Raw genomic sequence first — 16,451 nt, forward strand, 5'->3', positions numbered from 1 at the left:
TTATAGGGGGAAAATACCCTATCTGTATCTATTAATTCAACACTTATGTTCTAATACTCTATGTTCTTTTTAATCAACTTGATAAATATTAAGAGCTGTTGAAATCTTCTGCTGCAGATCTAATAGTGCTGACTTAAACATATTAATTCTATGTTATTTATGCATGACAGTGCATGACTACCTTATTTTACTGTGTAGGTACATTTTTATGCCATTTGAATCCTGCTTTAATATTAATAAGTTTATTTAATTATTTCTGGCTCTGCTGGGTCTCCATTGCTGTGCCGGTTTTCCTCCGGTTGTGGGGACCAGGGGTTACTCTTTAGTTGCACTGATCAGGTTTCTCATTGCAGTGACTTCTTTTGTGGAGTATGGGCTCCAGGGCATGCATGCTTCAGTGGTTGTGGCTCCCGGGCTCCCGAGCACAGGCTCAGTAGTTGTGGCGCTCTGGCTTAGTTGATCCACAGCATGTAGGGTCTTCCCAGATCAGAGATCCAATTCATGTCTCCTGCAGTGGCAGGTGAATTCTGTACCATGAAGCCACTGCACGCATGCTAAATCACTTCAGTCATGTCCAACTCTTTGAGACCCTATGGACCATAGCCCGCCAGGCTCCTCTGTCCACAGGGATTCTCCAGGCATGAATATTGGAGTGGGTTGCTATGCCCTCCTCCAACGGATCTTCCCCATCAGGGACTGAGCCCTTGACTCTTGTGTCTCCCGCACTGGCAGTGGGTTCTTTACCACTAGTGCCATCTGGGAAGCCTGGGGAAGCCACTACTTTACTATTCAGATCATCTCTCCCAACTTTTGTCTTCCTCATTCTCCTTCTCCTCCTCCATTTCTGCTTCCTTGCCCTCCTTCTTGTTCCTTGCATATTCTGATATTTCTAGCTCTTGCATTGTTTTAGTGTGCATCATAATACTTAGTGGGACTTTGATTTTAGTTAAGACTTCATCTCCTTATTTGGGAAGTTTGGTATTATTTGTTTGTTTGCACAGCTATGATTTTTGCAATAACTTCTGAGATCTTGTTTTATGCTTTCCATTTTAGTGTTTGCTTTGTTTTCTGACTTTTAGAGCAGCATTCATTCATTCAACAACACATACTGAACATTGTGTGCCACATGTTTTCATTGCCTTCATTTTATTTAAGTGCCTAAGCAGGTACTCATCGTTCAGGTTTCTCTATCCAAACATCACTTAATAAAACCTTCTTTAACACTAAATCTAAACTATGTTCCCTGGGAATTCCCTGGTGGTCCAGTGGTTAGGACTGGGCACTTTCACCTCTGTGGCCCAAGTTCAATCCCTGATAAAGGAACTGGCCTTTTGGCTGGACCGAACAGACCTTTCGGCTGCAAGGTCCAGCTGAAAAAAAAAATTATGTTCCCTTATTACTCATTTTCATAGCACTCTTTAGTATTTCTTCAAAATATGTTTCTCAATTTGTCAGTTATTAGTTTAATGTCTACCCACATACTGAGCTCCATCCATCAGACAGCAACTTCGTCTGTCCAGGGCACAGCCAGGACCCAGACTGCTTGCCCAGTAGTAATGGTTAATTGAAAGAGAGGATTAATTAATTAATAATCTGTTTAGTCTTAAAAATTCAAATTGTAGTCCTCTTTAAGAATACTTTGAGGGAATTCGCTGGTGGTCCAGTGCATAAGACTTGGTGCTTTCACTACAGGGGCTGGGTTCAATCCCTGACTGGGGAACTAAAATCCTGCGGGCCATGCGGTCAAATAAACAAATAAATGCAAAACACTGATTCAATATTGACTGAAGGGATGGTGCACTATTTTCATTCATTTTCATGTTTATATTTTTTGCATTTTTAAGTGTTTTCTGATCATTATTGTTGATAAAGAATAAAATGATTTGATGACTCCTTCCCTATGAAAGAAAAAATTAGCGCTAATTCGTCTATTCTTCTCTCTCACCAGTGCTTACTTATTTTTATTAAAAGGGGCTTGAATCTTTTCATCCAGAGTCTCTTGATTAACTCAATAACATGGTTTAAATATAAGACATGGAGGGGCACATTACTATTGCAGATAGGATGGAAATGTTTTGATTAAGCATCAGCAATTTTATAAAAGTTATTAGTTAAATTTGGTTATAGAAATATTATAAAAATTTTTACCTGGATTTTTTAAAAGAAAATAAAAATTTCTGGAACAAACTAAGTGGTCTCCAGACACCAAACAGTTGAAGTTACCAACAAAACTGTCAAATTTTTGACAATATTACTTCTGATTCTATTGTCTATGTACAGGATGTTAACTTTCTGAACATAATCTTTAGGTTAAGAGAAAAAAAATGTATAGGTTTTCTAGTAGAATTCAGAATTATCCACGAAACTTTTCTAATACTTACTTGTTCCCAGATAACTGTGCAGGCTAAACTCTAAAACTGTTGGCACAGGACTCATTTGTATCAGAAACTGTCACTTAAAATGTGCTGGATGACTGTGTGAGTACTGGAGGGGAAAATGTTAATATGTATAAACTATTATGTTATAAAATATTTTGTTATAAAATAATGTATTAGATAATGTTATAAAATAATCATGATTCCTGTGAAACATTTTGATTGCTAACATGTCTTGAATTTAGTTACATGGGAGAGCTCATTTTTGTTTCATACAAACTTTTTCAAAATACTCTGAGCTGTCCTCCTTTCTTTTTCAGTGGCTTTTGGCCCTCCCATTGGGCAGACAGCAGGTGCTCTAAAACCATCATGGTAACAAGCATTTACCTGATGACATAAGGTTACAGATATAAACAATGGTATTAATCTGTGCCAACAATAATATGCCCTAGAATGGGCCATGGAACTATTGATCAGAAACTATTTTATCTATTCTAAGTACAAAAATAAAGTTTGTTGCCACTTGCTGTTCAGTCACTAAATTGTATCCAACTGTTTGTGACCTCATGGACTAAAGCCAAGCTCCTCTGTCCTCTACTATCTCCTATGTATGTGTGTTCGTTGCTAAGTCATGTCCAACTCTTTATGACCCCATGGGATGTAGCCCACCAGACTCCTCTGTCCATGGGATTTTCCAGGCAAGAATTCTGGAGTGGGTTGCCATTCCCTTCTCCAGGGAATCTCCCGACCCCAGGATTGAACCTGGGTCTATAGTTTGCTCAAATTCATGTCCATTGAGTCAGTGATGCTATCTAACCATCTCTTCCTCTGCCACCCCTTTTCCTTTTGGCTTCAATCTTTCCCAGCATCAGGGTCTTTTCCAGTGAGTCAGAGCTTCACATCAGGTGGCCAAAGTATTGGAGCTTCGGTTTCAGCATCAGCCCTTCCAATGAATATTCAGGATTGATTTCCTTTAGGATTGATTGGTTTGATCTCCGTGTAGTCCAAGGGACTCTCAAGAGTCCTCTCCAGCACCACAATTCAAAAGCATCAATTCTTTGGCTTACTCAGCCTTCTTTATGGTCCAACTCACACATCCATACATAACTACTGGAAAAACCATAGCTTTGACTATATGGACCTTTGTTGGCAAAGTGATGTCTCTGTTTTTTAATACTCTGTCTAGGTTTATCATAACTTTCCTTCCAAGCAGCAAGTGTCTTTTAATTTTGTGGCTGCAGTCACTGTCTTCAGTGATTTTGGAGACCAAAAAACTAAAACTTGTTACTGCTTCCACTTTTTTCTCTTCTATTTGCTATGAAGCAATGGGACCAGATGCCATGATCTTAGTTTTCTGAATGTTGAGTTTTAAGCCAGCTTTTTCACTCTCCTCTTCCACCTTTATCAAGAGGCTCTTTAGTTTCTCTTCACTTTCTGCCATTAGAGTGGTATCATCTGCATACCTGAGTTTGTTGATATTTCTTCTGGCAATCTTGATTCCTGCTCGTGATTCAACCAGTCCAAGTATTTCACATGATGTACTCTGCACATAAGTAAACAGATGACAACATATAGCCTTGTCCTACTCCTTTCCCAAGGACCAGTCAGCTGTTCCATGTTCGGTTCTGTTGCTTCTTGACCCACATGCAGGTTTCCCAGGAGACAGGTAAGGTAGTCTGGTACTTTCATCTCTTTAAGAATTTTCCACAGTTTGTTGTGATCCACACAGTCAAAAGCTTTAGTGTAGTCAATGAAGCAGAAGTAGATGTTTTTCTGGAACTCCCTTGATTTTTCCATGATCCAACATATGCTGGCAATTTGATCTTACATTTTCTTAAATGAGATAGTGATTTTCATAGAGGTAAAGTGGAAGTTTTAACAATATAAATGGGGGTATGGGGTAGAATTATGACAAAATTGTAGTTTCACTGTAGAAACTTGGATAAATAAAAATAAAAAATTATTTTAATTCAAGTTGTGGTTTTATTTTTTAATAGACATATATGGCAGAGAATAGGTCAATCATACAGAGTTTAAAGCAACTCAAAATTATTGCTTGCATTAGTACAGATATTGTGTTGTTATTCAGTCACTCAGTAGTGTCTGACTCTTTGCAACCCCATGGACTGCAGCATGCCATGCTTCCCTGTTCTTGACCATTTCCCAGAGCTAGCTCAAACTCATGTCATCATGTCAGTGATGCCATCCAACCAGTGTCCTCTGTTGTCTACTTCTCCTCCTGCCTTCAATCCTCCCGACATCAGGGTTTTTTCCAGTGAGTCAGCTCTTTGCATCAGGTGGCCAAAGTACTGGAGCTTCAGCTCCAGCATCAGTCCTTCCAATGAATATTCAGGACTGATTTCCTTGAGGATTGACTGGTTTGATCTCCTTTTGGTCCAAGGGGCTCTCAAGAGTCTTATCCAACATCACAGTTCAAAAGCATCAGTTCTTCGGTGCTCAGCTTTCTTTATAGTCCAACTCTCACATCCATACATGACTCTTGGAAAAAGCATAGCTTTGACTATACAGACCTTTGTTGACTAAGTAATATCTCTGTCTCTGCTTTATTTTAATATACTGTCTAGGTTTGTCATAGCTTTTCTTTCAAGGAGCAAGCATCTTTTAATTTCATGTCTGTAGTCACCATCTGCCATGATTTTGGAGCCCCCCCCCAAAAAATAAAGTCTCTCACTGTTTCCATTGTTTCCCCATCTATTTGCCATGAAATGATGGGACCAGTTGTCATGATCTTAGTTTTTTGAATGTTGAGTTTCAAGCCAGCTTTTCTGTATCCTATTTCACCCTCACCAAGAGGCTTTTTAATTCCTCTTTGCTTTCTGCCTTAAGGGTGGTGTCATCTGCATATCTGAGGTTATTGATATTTCTCCCAGCAACCTTGATTCCAGCTTGTGCTTCATTTAGCCTGGCATTTCACAGGACGTACTCTCCATATAAGTTAAATGAGCATGGTGACAATATACAGCCTAGACATAGTCCTTTCCCATTAGTTACCAATTAAAACTATATGAAGAAACTGGCCCACCTATGGAGGGATATCTCAATTACTAAGTAATAAAAACAAACAAAAGACTAGCAATTCAAGAGTAAATTGAGACAAAGTTCATTATAAGAAATATGTTCTTTAAAAACTACTTTTGTGTAAACACTAAATTTAATAAATTACTAAAATTTTTCACTAGGCAAATAATTAAATAACTAATTACAACTACATTTGACTTTAGAAAAATGTTTTTGTGGTTTTACATTTTCCTGCTATTCAAGATGCCAGTCAAGCTTTTTACTCTACTTGGGCTGTGAATTTGAAAATACTCTATTGGAAACAATCTAAGTGTCTCACAGGAGGGTACTGGAAATATGCCATGATATATACAGATAATGGAGTGCCATGAAGCACTCCTGAAATAAAAAGCATTTAACCATGAGGAAATACTCCTGACATTGTTTTTAAAAGATGCAGAAACAGTATGCAATATAATCTAAATTTGTATTTGTATTTGAATGTGATTGCCACCCCCCCTTTTTTATGCTAGTCTGAATTCAGTTTTCATCTCTTGCAGTCAAAAAAGTCCTAACTAGAAACTTGTAGGTTATTAAGGAAAATTAATTTTAAGAACTTTTCTGAACAGTTTGCTTTTTTTAAAACTGATACCTTATTTTTAGAAATAGTATCACTTTATAGCTTTCAGAGTCCTTGTTAAAGCAATAGAATAAAAGAAAAACCACATATGCCTAAAATTATGTTTTCTGCCATAGACGTATGTTGAAAAAATAACATTATTTTTAGTATCTTATAAATATACATTGTATGCATCAATACTTCAGAACCTATCCTTCTCTATGATGCTCTGTAATCATGGTACTGCCATCAGTTCAGTTCAGTTGCTCAGTTGTGTCCGACTCTTTGCGACCCCATGAATCGCAGCACGCCAGGCCTCCCTGTCCATCACCAACACCCAGAGTTCACTCAGACTCACGTCCATCGAGTCAGTGATGCCATCCAGCCATCTCATCCTCTGTCGTCCCCTTCTCCTCCTGCCCCCAATCCCTCCCAGCATCAGAGTCTTTTCCAATGAGTCAACTCTTCACATGAGGTGGCCAAAGGACTGGAGTTTCAGCTTTAGCATCATTCCCTCCAAAGAAATCCCAGGGCTGATCTCCTTCAGAATGGACTGGTTGGATCTCCTTGCAGTCCAAGGGACTCTCAAGAGTCTTCTCCAGCACCACAGTTCAAAAGCATCAATTCTTCAGCGCTCAGCCTTCTTCACAGTCCAACTCTCACATCCATACATGACCACAGGAAAACACATAGCCTTGACTAGACGAACCTTTGTTGGCAAAGTAATGTCTCTGCTTTTGAATATGCTATCTAAGTTGGTCATAACTTTCCTTCCAAGGAGTAAGCGTCTTTTAATTTCATGGCTACACACCCATAAATTTGAGTAAATGATGATTATCTTAAATTTAAGAAACTGCCTTATTATAAAGTGTAATCATAAGTTTTGCAATTTATATATACCAATTACTCTTAACCAATACCAAGAAACCAAAGATATTCTGTGGGCTTATTCTCCTACCATGTTTTTTCCCTACTTTCTACAAGAAAATGCTTTCATGCCTAACTAAATCCCCTATGTGTTGTATAGAGGCAAATTTATGCACCTCCTCCCTGAACTCTAAACAGACAACAAAATAACACCTGTGAAAAGATCTTATAAGAGGAAGAAGGAAGAGACTCCTTTGCTCCTTGAACCTGCAATGCTCCACCTTCAATATCTAAACACTGGAGAGAGAAACAGCATCACTTATTTTAATATAAAACCTGTTCATAATTTTTAATGAAAAATTGTTTATAAAAATGAACTAAAAATTAAAGAATACAGAATATTAGTAATTCCCTTAAAATGAGTAACACAACTTATTTTAAGTTGCTCTTCATTTTAATTACATCACTAACCAGACCACAACAGGCCTTTTCAGCTTCTGAACATATCCTTGTGAAACACAAAGTCTTTATCAGCTTTGCCAATGATACTGTCATTACTAAGTAAAGTGTCAGGAAACTTGGGCTAATTACAGCTTAACAGAGTTCACATTCTGATCTTATAAATGCAGTTGTGTGTTGTTTTATACATATCTATGCCCATTAAGTATAATCTCCCTCTGAACTAAAAATACATCTAAAATACTCTTCAGTGTGAATAAATTATGGTCTGAGAATAAAGTGGGCATTAATAAGAACTGATTCTGAGCAAGGAGATGCATATCAATGTATAAATAATATACATGCTTGCATTATTGGTAAATGTAACACATGTATACGTAGTTTTTTGCAAACAACAAAACTTTCAAGAGAAGCAAAAATGTTGTCACTATTTTTATATCACTGAGAGCATTCTGAGAGTTTTTCAATCTAATTCATTTATAAATACTGTGCAATAAATACAAAGAAGTAAACTAAAATTCTCAAAAAAAGATTACAAAAGTATTATCATTTTATCACACCTTTATCTTTAGTGTCTATTGATCAAAGAAAGCATTTTGCTTGTGGGAGCATGAAACTGTCAACAATTCATCCTTCAAAGGTACAAGGATTTGAAAGCCTGGGAGACCTGGATTTAATTCCCAACTGAGCTTGTCACTTCTCCAGCAAGTGACTCAACCTCTGTCTCCCTTCCCTCTTGGAAAACAAGCAGGATAACTACTTCAGAAGAGAGTTATAAAGATTAAAAACCTCTAAGGAGACTATCTCTCACCACAGCAACAGTAACACAATAGCTCATGCTCAGTTCATTTTCCCCTTCCTTTCCCAAGTGATCCTTCAGAAACCATGTGCATTTTGAACTGAATTCCTAGTTGCAAACCATTCAAAGGTAAAACATAATTGATTCATATTCCAAAATCTGGAATGGATGTTTTAAAAGCCCCTAGTATCTAAGTGATTTGAAACAACCATATTTCAATAGATCAAATAAAGTTTTCTTAGAATTTGTTACACCTTATGATACAGTTAGCTTCATCTTTAAATGAATATACAAGTACTGGTTTTAAATCAAGATGCTGGTCAAACAAAAATATAATGGAACCTCTGAATTTGGGAATATAATGTAACCAAACAGCCTGCAGTACCATGAAGCCAACAAAGTAAACACTGGAAAGAGATAGTTGGCCTTGTTGACTCTGTTAAACATGTCAAAATACTGCATCTAAAAATATTTGAAAAATCTGCTTATTTTCCATCTGTTGTATTTCTCAGAGAATAAAAGTTCATTGTAAGTTCAAATATGTCATATCAGGTCATTTACAAGGTAAAAGTTCACTGGGAGTTTACTAAAGACTAAAGTAAAAAAAAGAATAAATATAACTAATTGCAGCTACATTATACTGCATTGTGACCAAAGCATCTTTAAGCTTCATGAATAAAAATTACAAATTTTAAAAGACCGTGTGCAATGCATAACGGCAACAGTGATTACAAGGAAGGTGCCTACTATAGCATCCTTGGGGCTGTTTTGACAGAAGAAGCTGTAGATCCATTTTGGTTACTCTGATATTAAAGTACAACAGCTGTCATATACTGTATTGAATAATTTGCTTAAACTACATATTTAAGAACAGTAATATAGAGATATAGAAAAAAGAGTAAAATGTCAGAAATAGTAAATAAATATAACCTTCCTATTTACCACAAGAGATGATTTTTAATTTGCAGTTGCTAAAAATGCTATTCAAGAACATAGGAAGCCAAGAAAAATGTTTGAGTTGAAAGAAAATTCAGTTCAGTTCAGTCGCTCAGTCATGTCCGACTCTACTGTCATTGAAAAAAAATTTAAATTGAACAAACATTAGCCAATATTACTCGAATTGCTGAAGCAAAAATTGAGGTTTTATTTTGTGTAAAACCTTCACATATTTTGAGAATGTTTAGAAGAATAATTTCAAGAAAAATAATGGTGAACAGGTATATAAAATTTAGGACATAATTGCTGGGTTTCCAGATTAAAAACATTTTCTTTCTATAAAGTACTAGTATAGAGTTCAGTGAAGCATGCTAAATGGATTGAGTAAGGGTGGAACTCACTGGTTCTCATTCTTCTGCCAAATGTGTGACCCCAGCTTTACAACAGAGCTTTAAAGCTATAACTTGCTTCTTAAGTTGAAAAGCACATTCCAGCATGTCAATATCTTCTCCATGTTGTATTGTTAATTGGTTTTAACAGATCATGCCATTTATTCATTCATTCACTCAATAGCTGTTAATTTGGTATTTATCATTTACAAGATGCTATGCTAAGGATTATAAAAGACACTAATTAACCAAACAAAAGTTTTGTTTTCAGAAGGCTACAATCCAGTAGAAGAAATATGGAATAAAATGAATATATAAATAAGTAAATAATACAAGGTTGAAATCATTTAGTGCCATGGGAGGGATACCGGTAAATGATTCAGAAGTGGGTAGAAGACACTGTTTCCAGGTAGCAAACTAATCTTGAAGTTAATTGCTAGCTGAATACCTGATGAAGTTATTTTTTGGTCAAATTGTAAAACACGAATTAAGAGCAAACTTAAAAAAAAATCTCTTAACCACCTCATGTCAACTATCTTCTAATACATGCCATTGATCTCATTCCAAAAATGTCAAGCTTTTTTCCATATTTTGCTTAGAAAAAATGGTATTGTATTTGGAAACAATTATTCTTTTATTTGTTAAAAAATTGTAGAAAGAGAGAGAGAGAATTTAAAATATTTAGAACAGAATTTAGAACACTTTAAAACAAAACCCTATTAGTAGTCACTGAGCTGGAATTTCAGTAATAGAGGCCTGAGAAAAGTCACAAATGATGTCAGGTAAGAGGAAACGCTGTTGGTTGCAGATTTTGTGTACCAGCTATTCAGCCACGGAACCAAAGAAGACTACCCCACCACACACATACACACACTGGGCCAAGGGGCTTGGATTGGATGGACTGTCCATTAGGAAAACATTCTAGTATGGGGAATCCTATATTGTGACTAGGTAAAAAACAGGCAAACCTATGGTTCATGGGAGTCAGAAGAAAAACCTAAGGAAAACAGACTACAGTATATCAAACAGTACTTGTGATGTATAATAATTGCCCAAAAACTATGTGTTTTGCATATTCTAGCTTTATGTTTAACATTACACCTTTTGAAATAACACAGTGATTTATTAGTGTGTAATAAGCACTGAATACAGATGATATCTGGGGTCCAAAGAAAGAAATCATACTGAGAGGAATGGATGAAGATTTGGTGTAGAGATTCAGATACTGTTTTTCAAAAAGTTTGGAAATGCTCTCTGTGTCTGTCTGATGTGAGAGTGATGAGAATCCCAGGTGATATTCAAGGATAAGAAGTTGAAGTGAGACTGCAGGAGCTGTGGTGGCTAAGGAGAACTGCACATCATGCGATTCCTGTCCAGTGGGATTTCTCTGGTCCCTAGTGAGCCTCAGCCTACAGCACAGCTCATTCCATTGGTGATCCACTGCGTTTCCCCTCCCTCCGCTTACTGCTTATTATAAACCCAGGCAGGGGAGACTTGGGCCTCAGCTTTCAAGGAGCCTTTAATTTATAAAGTTAACCTTTTTTTCACTAAGAAACATGAAACAATTAAAAATGATAAATAAACAGTAGAAATCCAGGGTAATTTAGAGATATAGCTTGTAACCTTAGTTTGGCTCTACAATGGTCATTTAGTAATGCTAAATGTTAAACACAATCATTTTTAATACTAAGGAAAAGACTTGTCTTTGATTCTGGGAGAAAAGAACATTTCACTGAGGTAGGCCATAATACGAACGTGAAAATTAACGGTATGAAAAGGCAAAAAGATAGGACACCGAAAGATGAACTCCCCAGGTTGGTAGGTGCCCAACCTACCACTGGAGAGCAGTGGAGAAATAACTCCATAAAGGATGAAGAGAGGGAGCCAAAGCAAAAACAACATCCAGTTGTGGATGTGCCTGGTGATAGAAGCAAGGTCCGATGCTGTAAAGAGCATAGGAACCTGGAATGTTAGGTCCATGAATCAAGGCAAATTGGAAGTGGTCAAACAGGAGATGGCAAGAGTGAACATCGACATTTTAGGAATCAGTGAATCAAAATGAACTGGAATGGGTGAATTTAACTCAGATGACCATCATATCTACTCCTGGGGGCAAGAATCCCTTAGAAGAAATGAAGTAGTCATCATAGTCAACAAAAGAGTCTGAAATGCAGTACTTGGATGCAATCTCAAAAATGACAGAATGATCTCTGTTTGCTTCCAAAGCAAACCATTCAATATCACATGTTGAGGAAGCTGAGGTTCAATGGTTCTGTTAAGACCATAAGACCTTCTAGAACTAACACCCAAAAAAGATGTCCTTTTCATTATAGGGGACTGGAATGCAAAAGTAGGAAGTCAAGAAACACCTGGAATAACAGGCAAATTTGGCCTTGGAGTACAGAATGAAGCAGGGCAAAGGCTAATAGAGTTTTGCCAAGAGAACACACTGGTCATAGCAAACGCCTTCTTCCAACACACAAGAGAAGACTCTATACATGGACATTACCAGATGGCCAACACCAAAATCAGATTGATTACATTCTTTGCAACCAAAGATGGAGAAGCTCCATACAGTCAGCAAAAACAAGACCGGGAGCTGACTGTGGCTCAGATCATGAACTCCTTATTGCCAAATTCAGACTGAAATTGAAGAGAGTAGGGAAAACCACTAGACCATTCAGGTATGACCTAAATCAAATCCCTTACAATTATACACTGAAAGTGGGAAATAGATTTAAGGGACTAGATCTGATAGACAAGAGTGCCTGATGAACTATGGATGGAGGTTCATGTCATTGTACAGGAGACAGAGATCAAGACCATCCCCAAGAAATATAAATGCAAAAAAGCAAACTGGCTCTCTGAGGAGGCCTTACAAATACCTGAGAAAAGAAGAGAAGTGAAAAACAAAGGAGAAAAGGAAAGATATACCCATTTGAATGCAGAGTTCCAAAGAATAACAAGGAGAGATAAGAAAGCCTTCCTCGGTGATCATTGCAAAGAAATAGAGGAAAACAATAGAATGGGAAAGACTAGAGATCTCTTCAAAAAAAATTAGAGATACCAAGGGAACATTTCATGCAAAGATGGGCTCGATAAAGGACAGAAGTGGGATGGACCTAACAGAAGCAGAAGAGATTAAGAAGACGTGGCAAGAATACACAGAAGAACTGTACAATAAAGATCTTCATGAACCAGATAATCATGATGGTGTGATCACTCACCTAGAGCCAGACATCCTGGAATGTGAAGTCAAGTGGGCCTTAGAAAGCATCACTACGAACAAAGCTAGTGGAGGTGATGGAATTCCAGTTGAGCCATTTCAAATCCTGAAAGATGATGCTGTGAAAGTGCTGCACTCAATATTACAGCAAGTTTGGAAAACTCAGCAGTGGTCACAGGACTGGAAGAGACCAGTTTTCATTCCAATCCCAAAGAAAGGCAATGCCAAAGAATGTTCAAACTACTGCATAATGGCACTCATTTCACACACTAGTAAAGTAATCCTCAAAATTCTCCAAGCCAGGCTTCAACAGTACATGAATCATGAACTTCCAGATGTTCAAGCTGGTTTTAGAAAAGGCAGAGGAACCAGAGATCAAACTGCCAACATCTGCTGGATCATCAAAAAAGCAAGAGAGTTCCAGGAAAGCATCTATTTCTGCTTTATTGACTACGCCAAAGTCTTTGACTGTGTGGATCACAAAAAACTGGAAAATTCTTAAAGAGATGGGAATACCAGACCACCTGATCTGCCTCTTGAGAAAGCTGTATGCAGGTCAGGAAGCAACAGTTAGAACTGGACATGGAACAACAGACTGGTTCCAAATTGGGAAAGGAGTACTTCAAGGCTGTATATTGTCACCCTGCTTATTTAACTTATATGCAGACTACATCATGAGAAACTCTGGGCTAGATGAAGCACAGGCTGGAACTAAGATTTCTGGAAGAAATATCTATAACCTCAGATATGCAGATGACACCACATTATGGCAGAAAGTGAAGAACTAAAGAGCCTCTTGATGAAAGTGAAAGAGGAGAGTGGAAAAGTTGGCTTAAAGCTCAACATTCAGAAAACGAAGATCATGGCATCTGGTCCCATCACTTCATGGCAAATAGATGGGGAAACAATGGAAACAGAGACAGACTTTATTTTTTCGGCTCCAGAATCACTGCAGATGGTGACTGCAGCCATGAAATTAAAAGACGCTTACTCCTTGGAAGGAAAGTTATGATCAACGTAGACAGCTATTAAAAAGCAGAGACATATCTTTGCCAACAAAGTCTGTCTAGTCAAGGCTATGGCTTTTCCAGTAGTCATGTATGGATGTGAGAGTTGGACTATAAAGAAAGCTGAGCACAGAAGAATTGATGCTTTTGAACTGTGGTGTTAGAGCAGACTTTTGAAAGTCCCTTGGACTGCAAGGAGATCCAACCAGTCCATCCTAAAGGAGATCAGTTCTGAGTGTTCATTGGAAGGATGTTGAAGCTAAAACTCCAATACTTTGGCCACCTCATGCGAACAGCTGACTCACTGGAAAGACCCTGATGCTGGGAAAGATTGAGGGCAGGAGGAGAAGGGGATGACAGAGGATGAGATGGTTGGAAGGCATCAGTGACATGATGGACACGAGTTTGGGTGAACTCCAGGTGTTGGTGATGGACAGGGAGGCCTGTCATGCTGCAGTCCATGGCATCGCAAGGAGTCGGACATGACTGAATGACTGAACTGAACTGAACTGAACTGAATTGAGGCCATAATATAACTTTAAAGGTCAAAGTGACTAGATCATAGATAAAAAAAATAATGAAAGCTGATGCATTTTTTTCAATATTTCTAAAATGTTGTGAAGGACAATAAAACAAGATATTTCTATGACAAAACAAACCAACTTCTTAGATGGAAAACATTATTTAAAAAATGTTGGTTCTAACAAATTTTTACACTGCAAAGAAATCCAACTGGAATCACCTTCTTTCAATAAAAGAATCTTTTTATTTTATTTGTTTATTTTATTTATTTATTTCCAGTTTCACGTGGAAGTATCAAGGACAGAAAACAGCAAAACACTTCTTAAGAGGTCGGGGAGTGAAGAAGGACTTGGCTCATCACCAATATCTGAATGTTTGCATATGCATTTAAATCCACATATGATTATCTGAGGATTAATAAAAGTATGAAGTATGAAAAATATGAAAGAATGTATGCAAGGTCGGTAGCATGATTACATGGGCGGAAGTGATACTGAGAGTGAGAGAGAGGATTGATGGGAAAAGGGAGCCAAACAAATGATTTTTAAAAGCTGCATTAAAGTGAGAGGATAGGATATGACCACGTTTACCCATTTATGACAAATATTGTGTGTGTGTGTCTATTTAAACCTATCTATCTCAATGTAACACTTTTAACTGTTAGAGAAAAACACACAATTCCGAGACAGAAAGAAGGATGAGAGAATGACTGAGCAACTGCTGGACATAGAGGGCAGAAGTGTGGGGCTGGGGCAGACCACGGTCTGGGCTGTCTTCCTTAACCACTTGATCTCTTCCTCTTGGGTACTCTGTGGTGACAGCATCCCATCTTAGACTGTACTTTCTTCCTCCCACTGCCTCTGAATTTAATCTGTACTCTCCCCATGACTCATCCTTGCCCTCCCTGGGTTTGCTGACACTCTGTGCCCTCCAAGCCACACATCCCTCCCAAGGCTTTGCCACTGTCTCACTGACTGTCACAGAAATCTCCAAGTCTTTTCCTACATTCTGACAACCTACTTTCAAGTGCTGATAGAGGATCATTCTGAGAGAGAGAGTGCAGGGCTGCAGACCATTTCCCAGGGCGCGGGACCCCTCACATCTTCACGTTTCCTACCAGCCTGGCATCATGAGACAGTCAAGGAGGAAGAGAAAAAAGGAGTGAGCAGCACCTGCCTGGCTCTAGACACGCCTCGGAGGAAGAGTGGAAATGAGAGAGTGCAGAGCCACTGTCTAGACTGAGTGGGTTCTGGAAGGTCCTCTAGAGACCCCCACTTGACACTGAAGGCAAAGGCCTATGTACTGTAAGCTTCACACTGGTGAGCTGGCTCATGTCCTAGAGGCTTCTCAGAGGCTTCTTAGAGTCAGCACTAAGAGCCTTCTGGTACTAATAACAAAGCCCTGGATGGAATAGGGTGTTAGAAAAAGTAATTGACTAGTGTAAGCTGGTATTTCAATGTTCCACTCTATTTAGTGTATTTAGTCCTTAAAGAGAGAGACTCTCTTTCTAGATTATGTGCTGTATTAGTTTCCTAAGGTCATCACAACAAAGTGAAAAGTGCAATTGTCAGGCGCGTCTAACTCTTTGCCACCCCTTGGACCTCATAGAGCCCACCAGGCTCCTCTGTGCAGAGCTTCTCCAGGCAAGAACACTGGAGCAGCCATTCCCTTCTCCAGGAGATCTTCCTGACCCAGGGATCAAACCCAGGCCTCCTGTTTTGCCGGTAGATTCTTCACCATCTGAGCCACCAGGAAAGCCCTAACAAGGTACTCCCCCAAATTGGCTGACTGAAAGAAACATTTATTTTCTCAGTTCTGGAGGCTAGAAGTTTGAAATCAAGTCCACAGGCAGAGTCTGCGGTCTCTGAAGGCTCTAGGGGACAGTCCTTTCTTGCCCTTTCCTGTTTGCTGCTGGTTGCTGGCAATCTGGTGTTCCCTGGTTTGTAGGCACATACTTCCAATCCTGTCCTCACATGGTGCTTTCCCTGTGTGGCTTCACACTGTCCTCTGTGTAGGCGTCTTTATGCCCAGATTTATCCATTTTTATAAGAACAAAAGTCCTATTGCATTAAGGCCCACTCCAATGATCCCATTTTGATTCCATTACTTCTGTAAAGCCTTTACGTGGGTTTCCCCAGTAGCTCAGTGGTAAAGAATCCACCTGCAATGCAGGAGATAAAGAGACACAAGTTCGATCACTGTGTTGGGAAGATTCCCTGGAGGAGGAAATGGCA

At 38.5% G+C, this 16,451-nt stretch overlaps 1 long non-coding RNA gene across 3 annotated transcripts in view; it reads right to left on the reverse strand.

Moving 5' to 3' along the window:
* LOC132342570 (uncharacterized) overlaps window positions 1–16,451 on the reverse strand; it is a 137,405-nt gene that overhangs the window by 93,183 nt on the left and 27,771 nt on the right. The window contains exon 7 of one of the 3 annotated variants that reach the window (XR_009490979.1): window positions 7,592–16,378. The exons of the other annotated variants lie outside the window; for them this stretch is intronic. This is a non-coding gene — a long non-coding RNA (uncharacterized lncRNA). Of the gene's footprint in view, window positions 1–7,591; window positions 16,379–16,451 lie in introns of those variants that run through there. 3 annotated transcript variants of the gene reach the window in all.

The sequence above is a fragment of the Bos taurus genome, chromosome 17 (genome assembly GCF_002263795.3).
Source record: "Bos taurus isolate L1 Dominette 01449 registration number 42190680 breed Hereford chromosome 17, ARS-UCD2.0, whole genome shotgun sequence".
Taxonomy (NCBI): Eukaryota; Metazoa; Chordata; class Mammalia; order Artiodactyla; family Bovidae; genus Bos; species Bos taurus.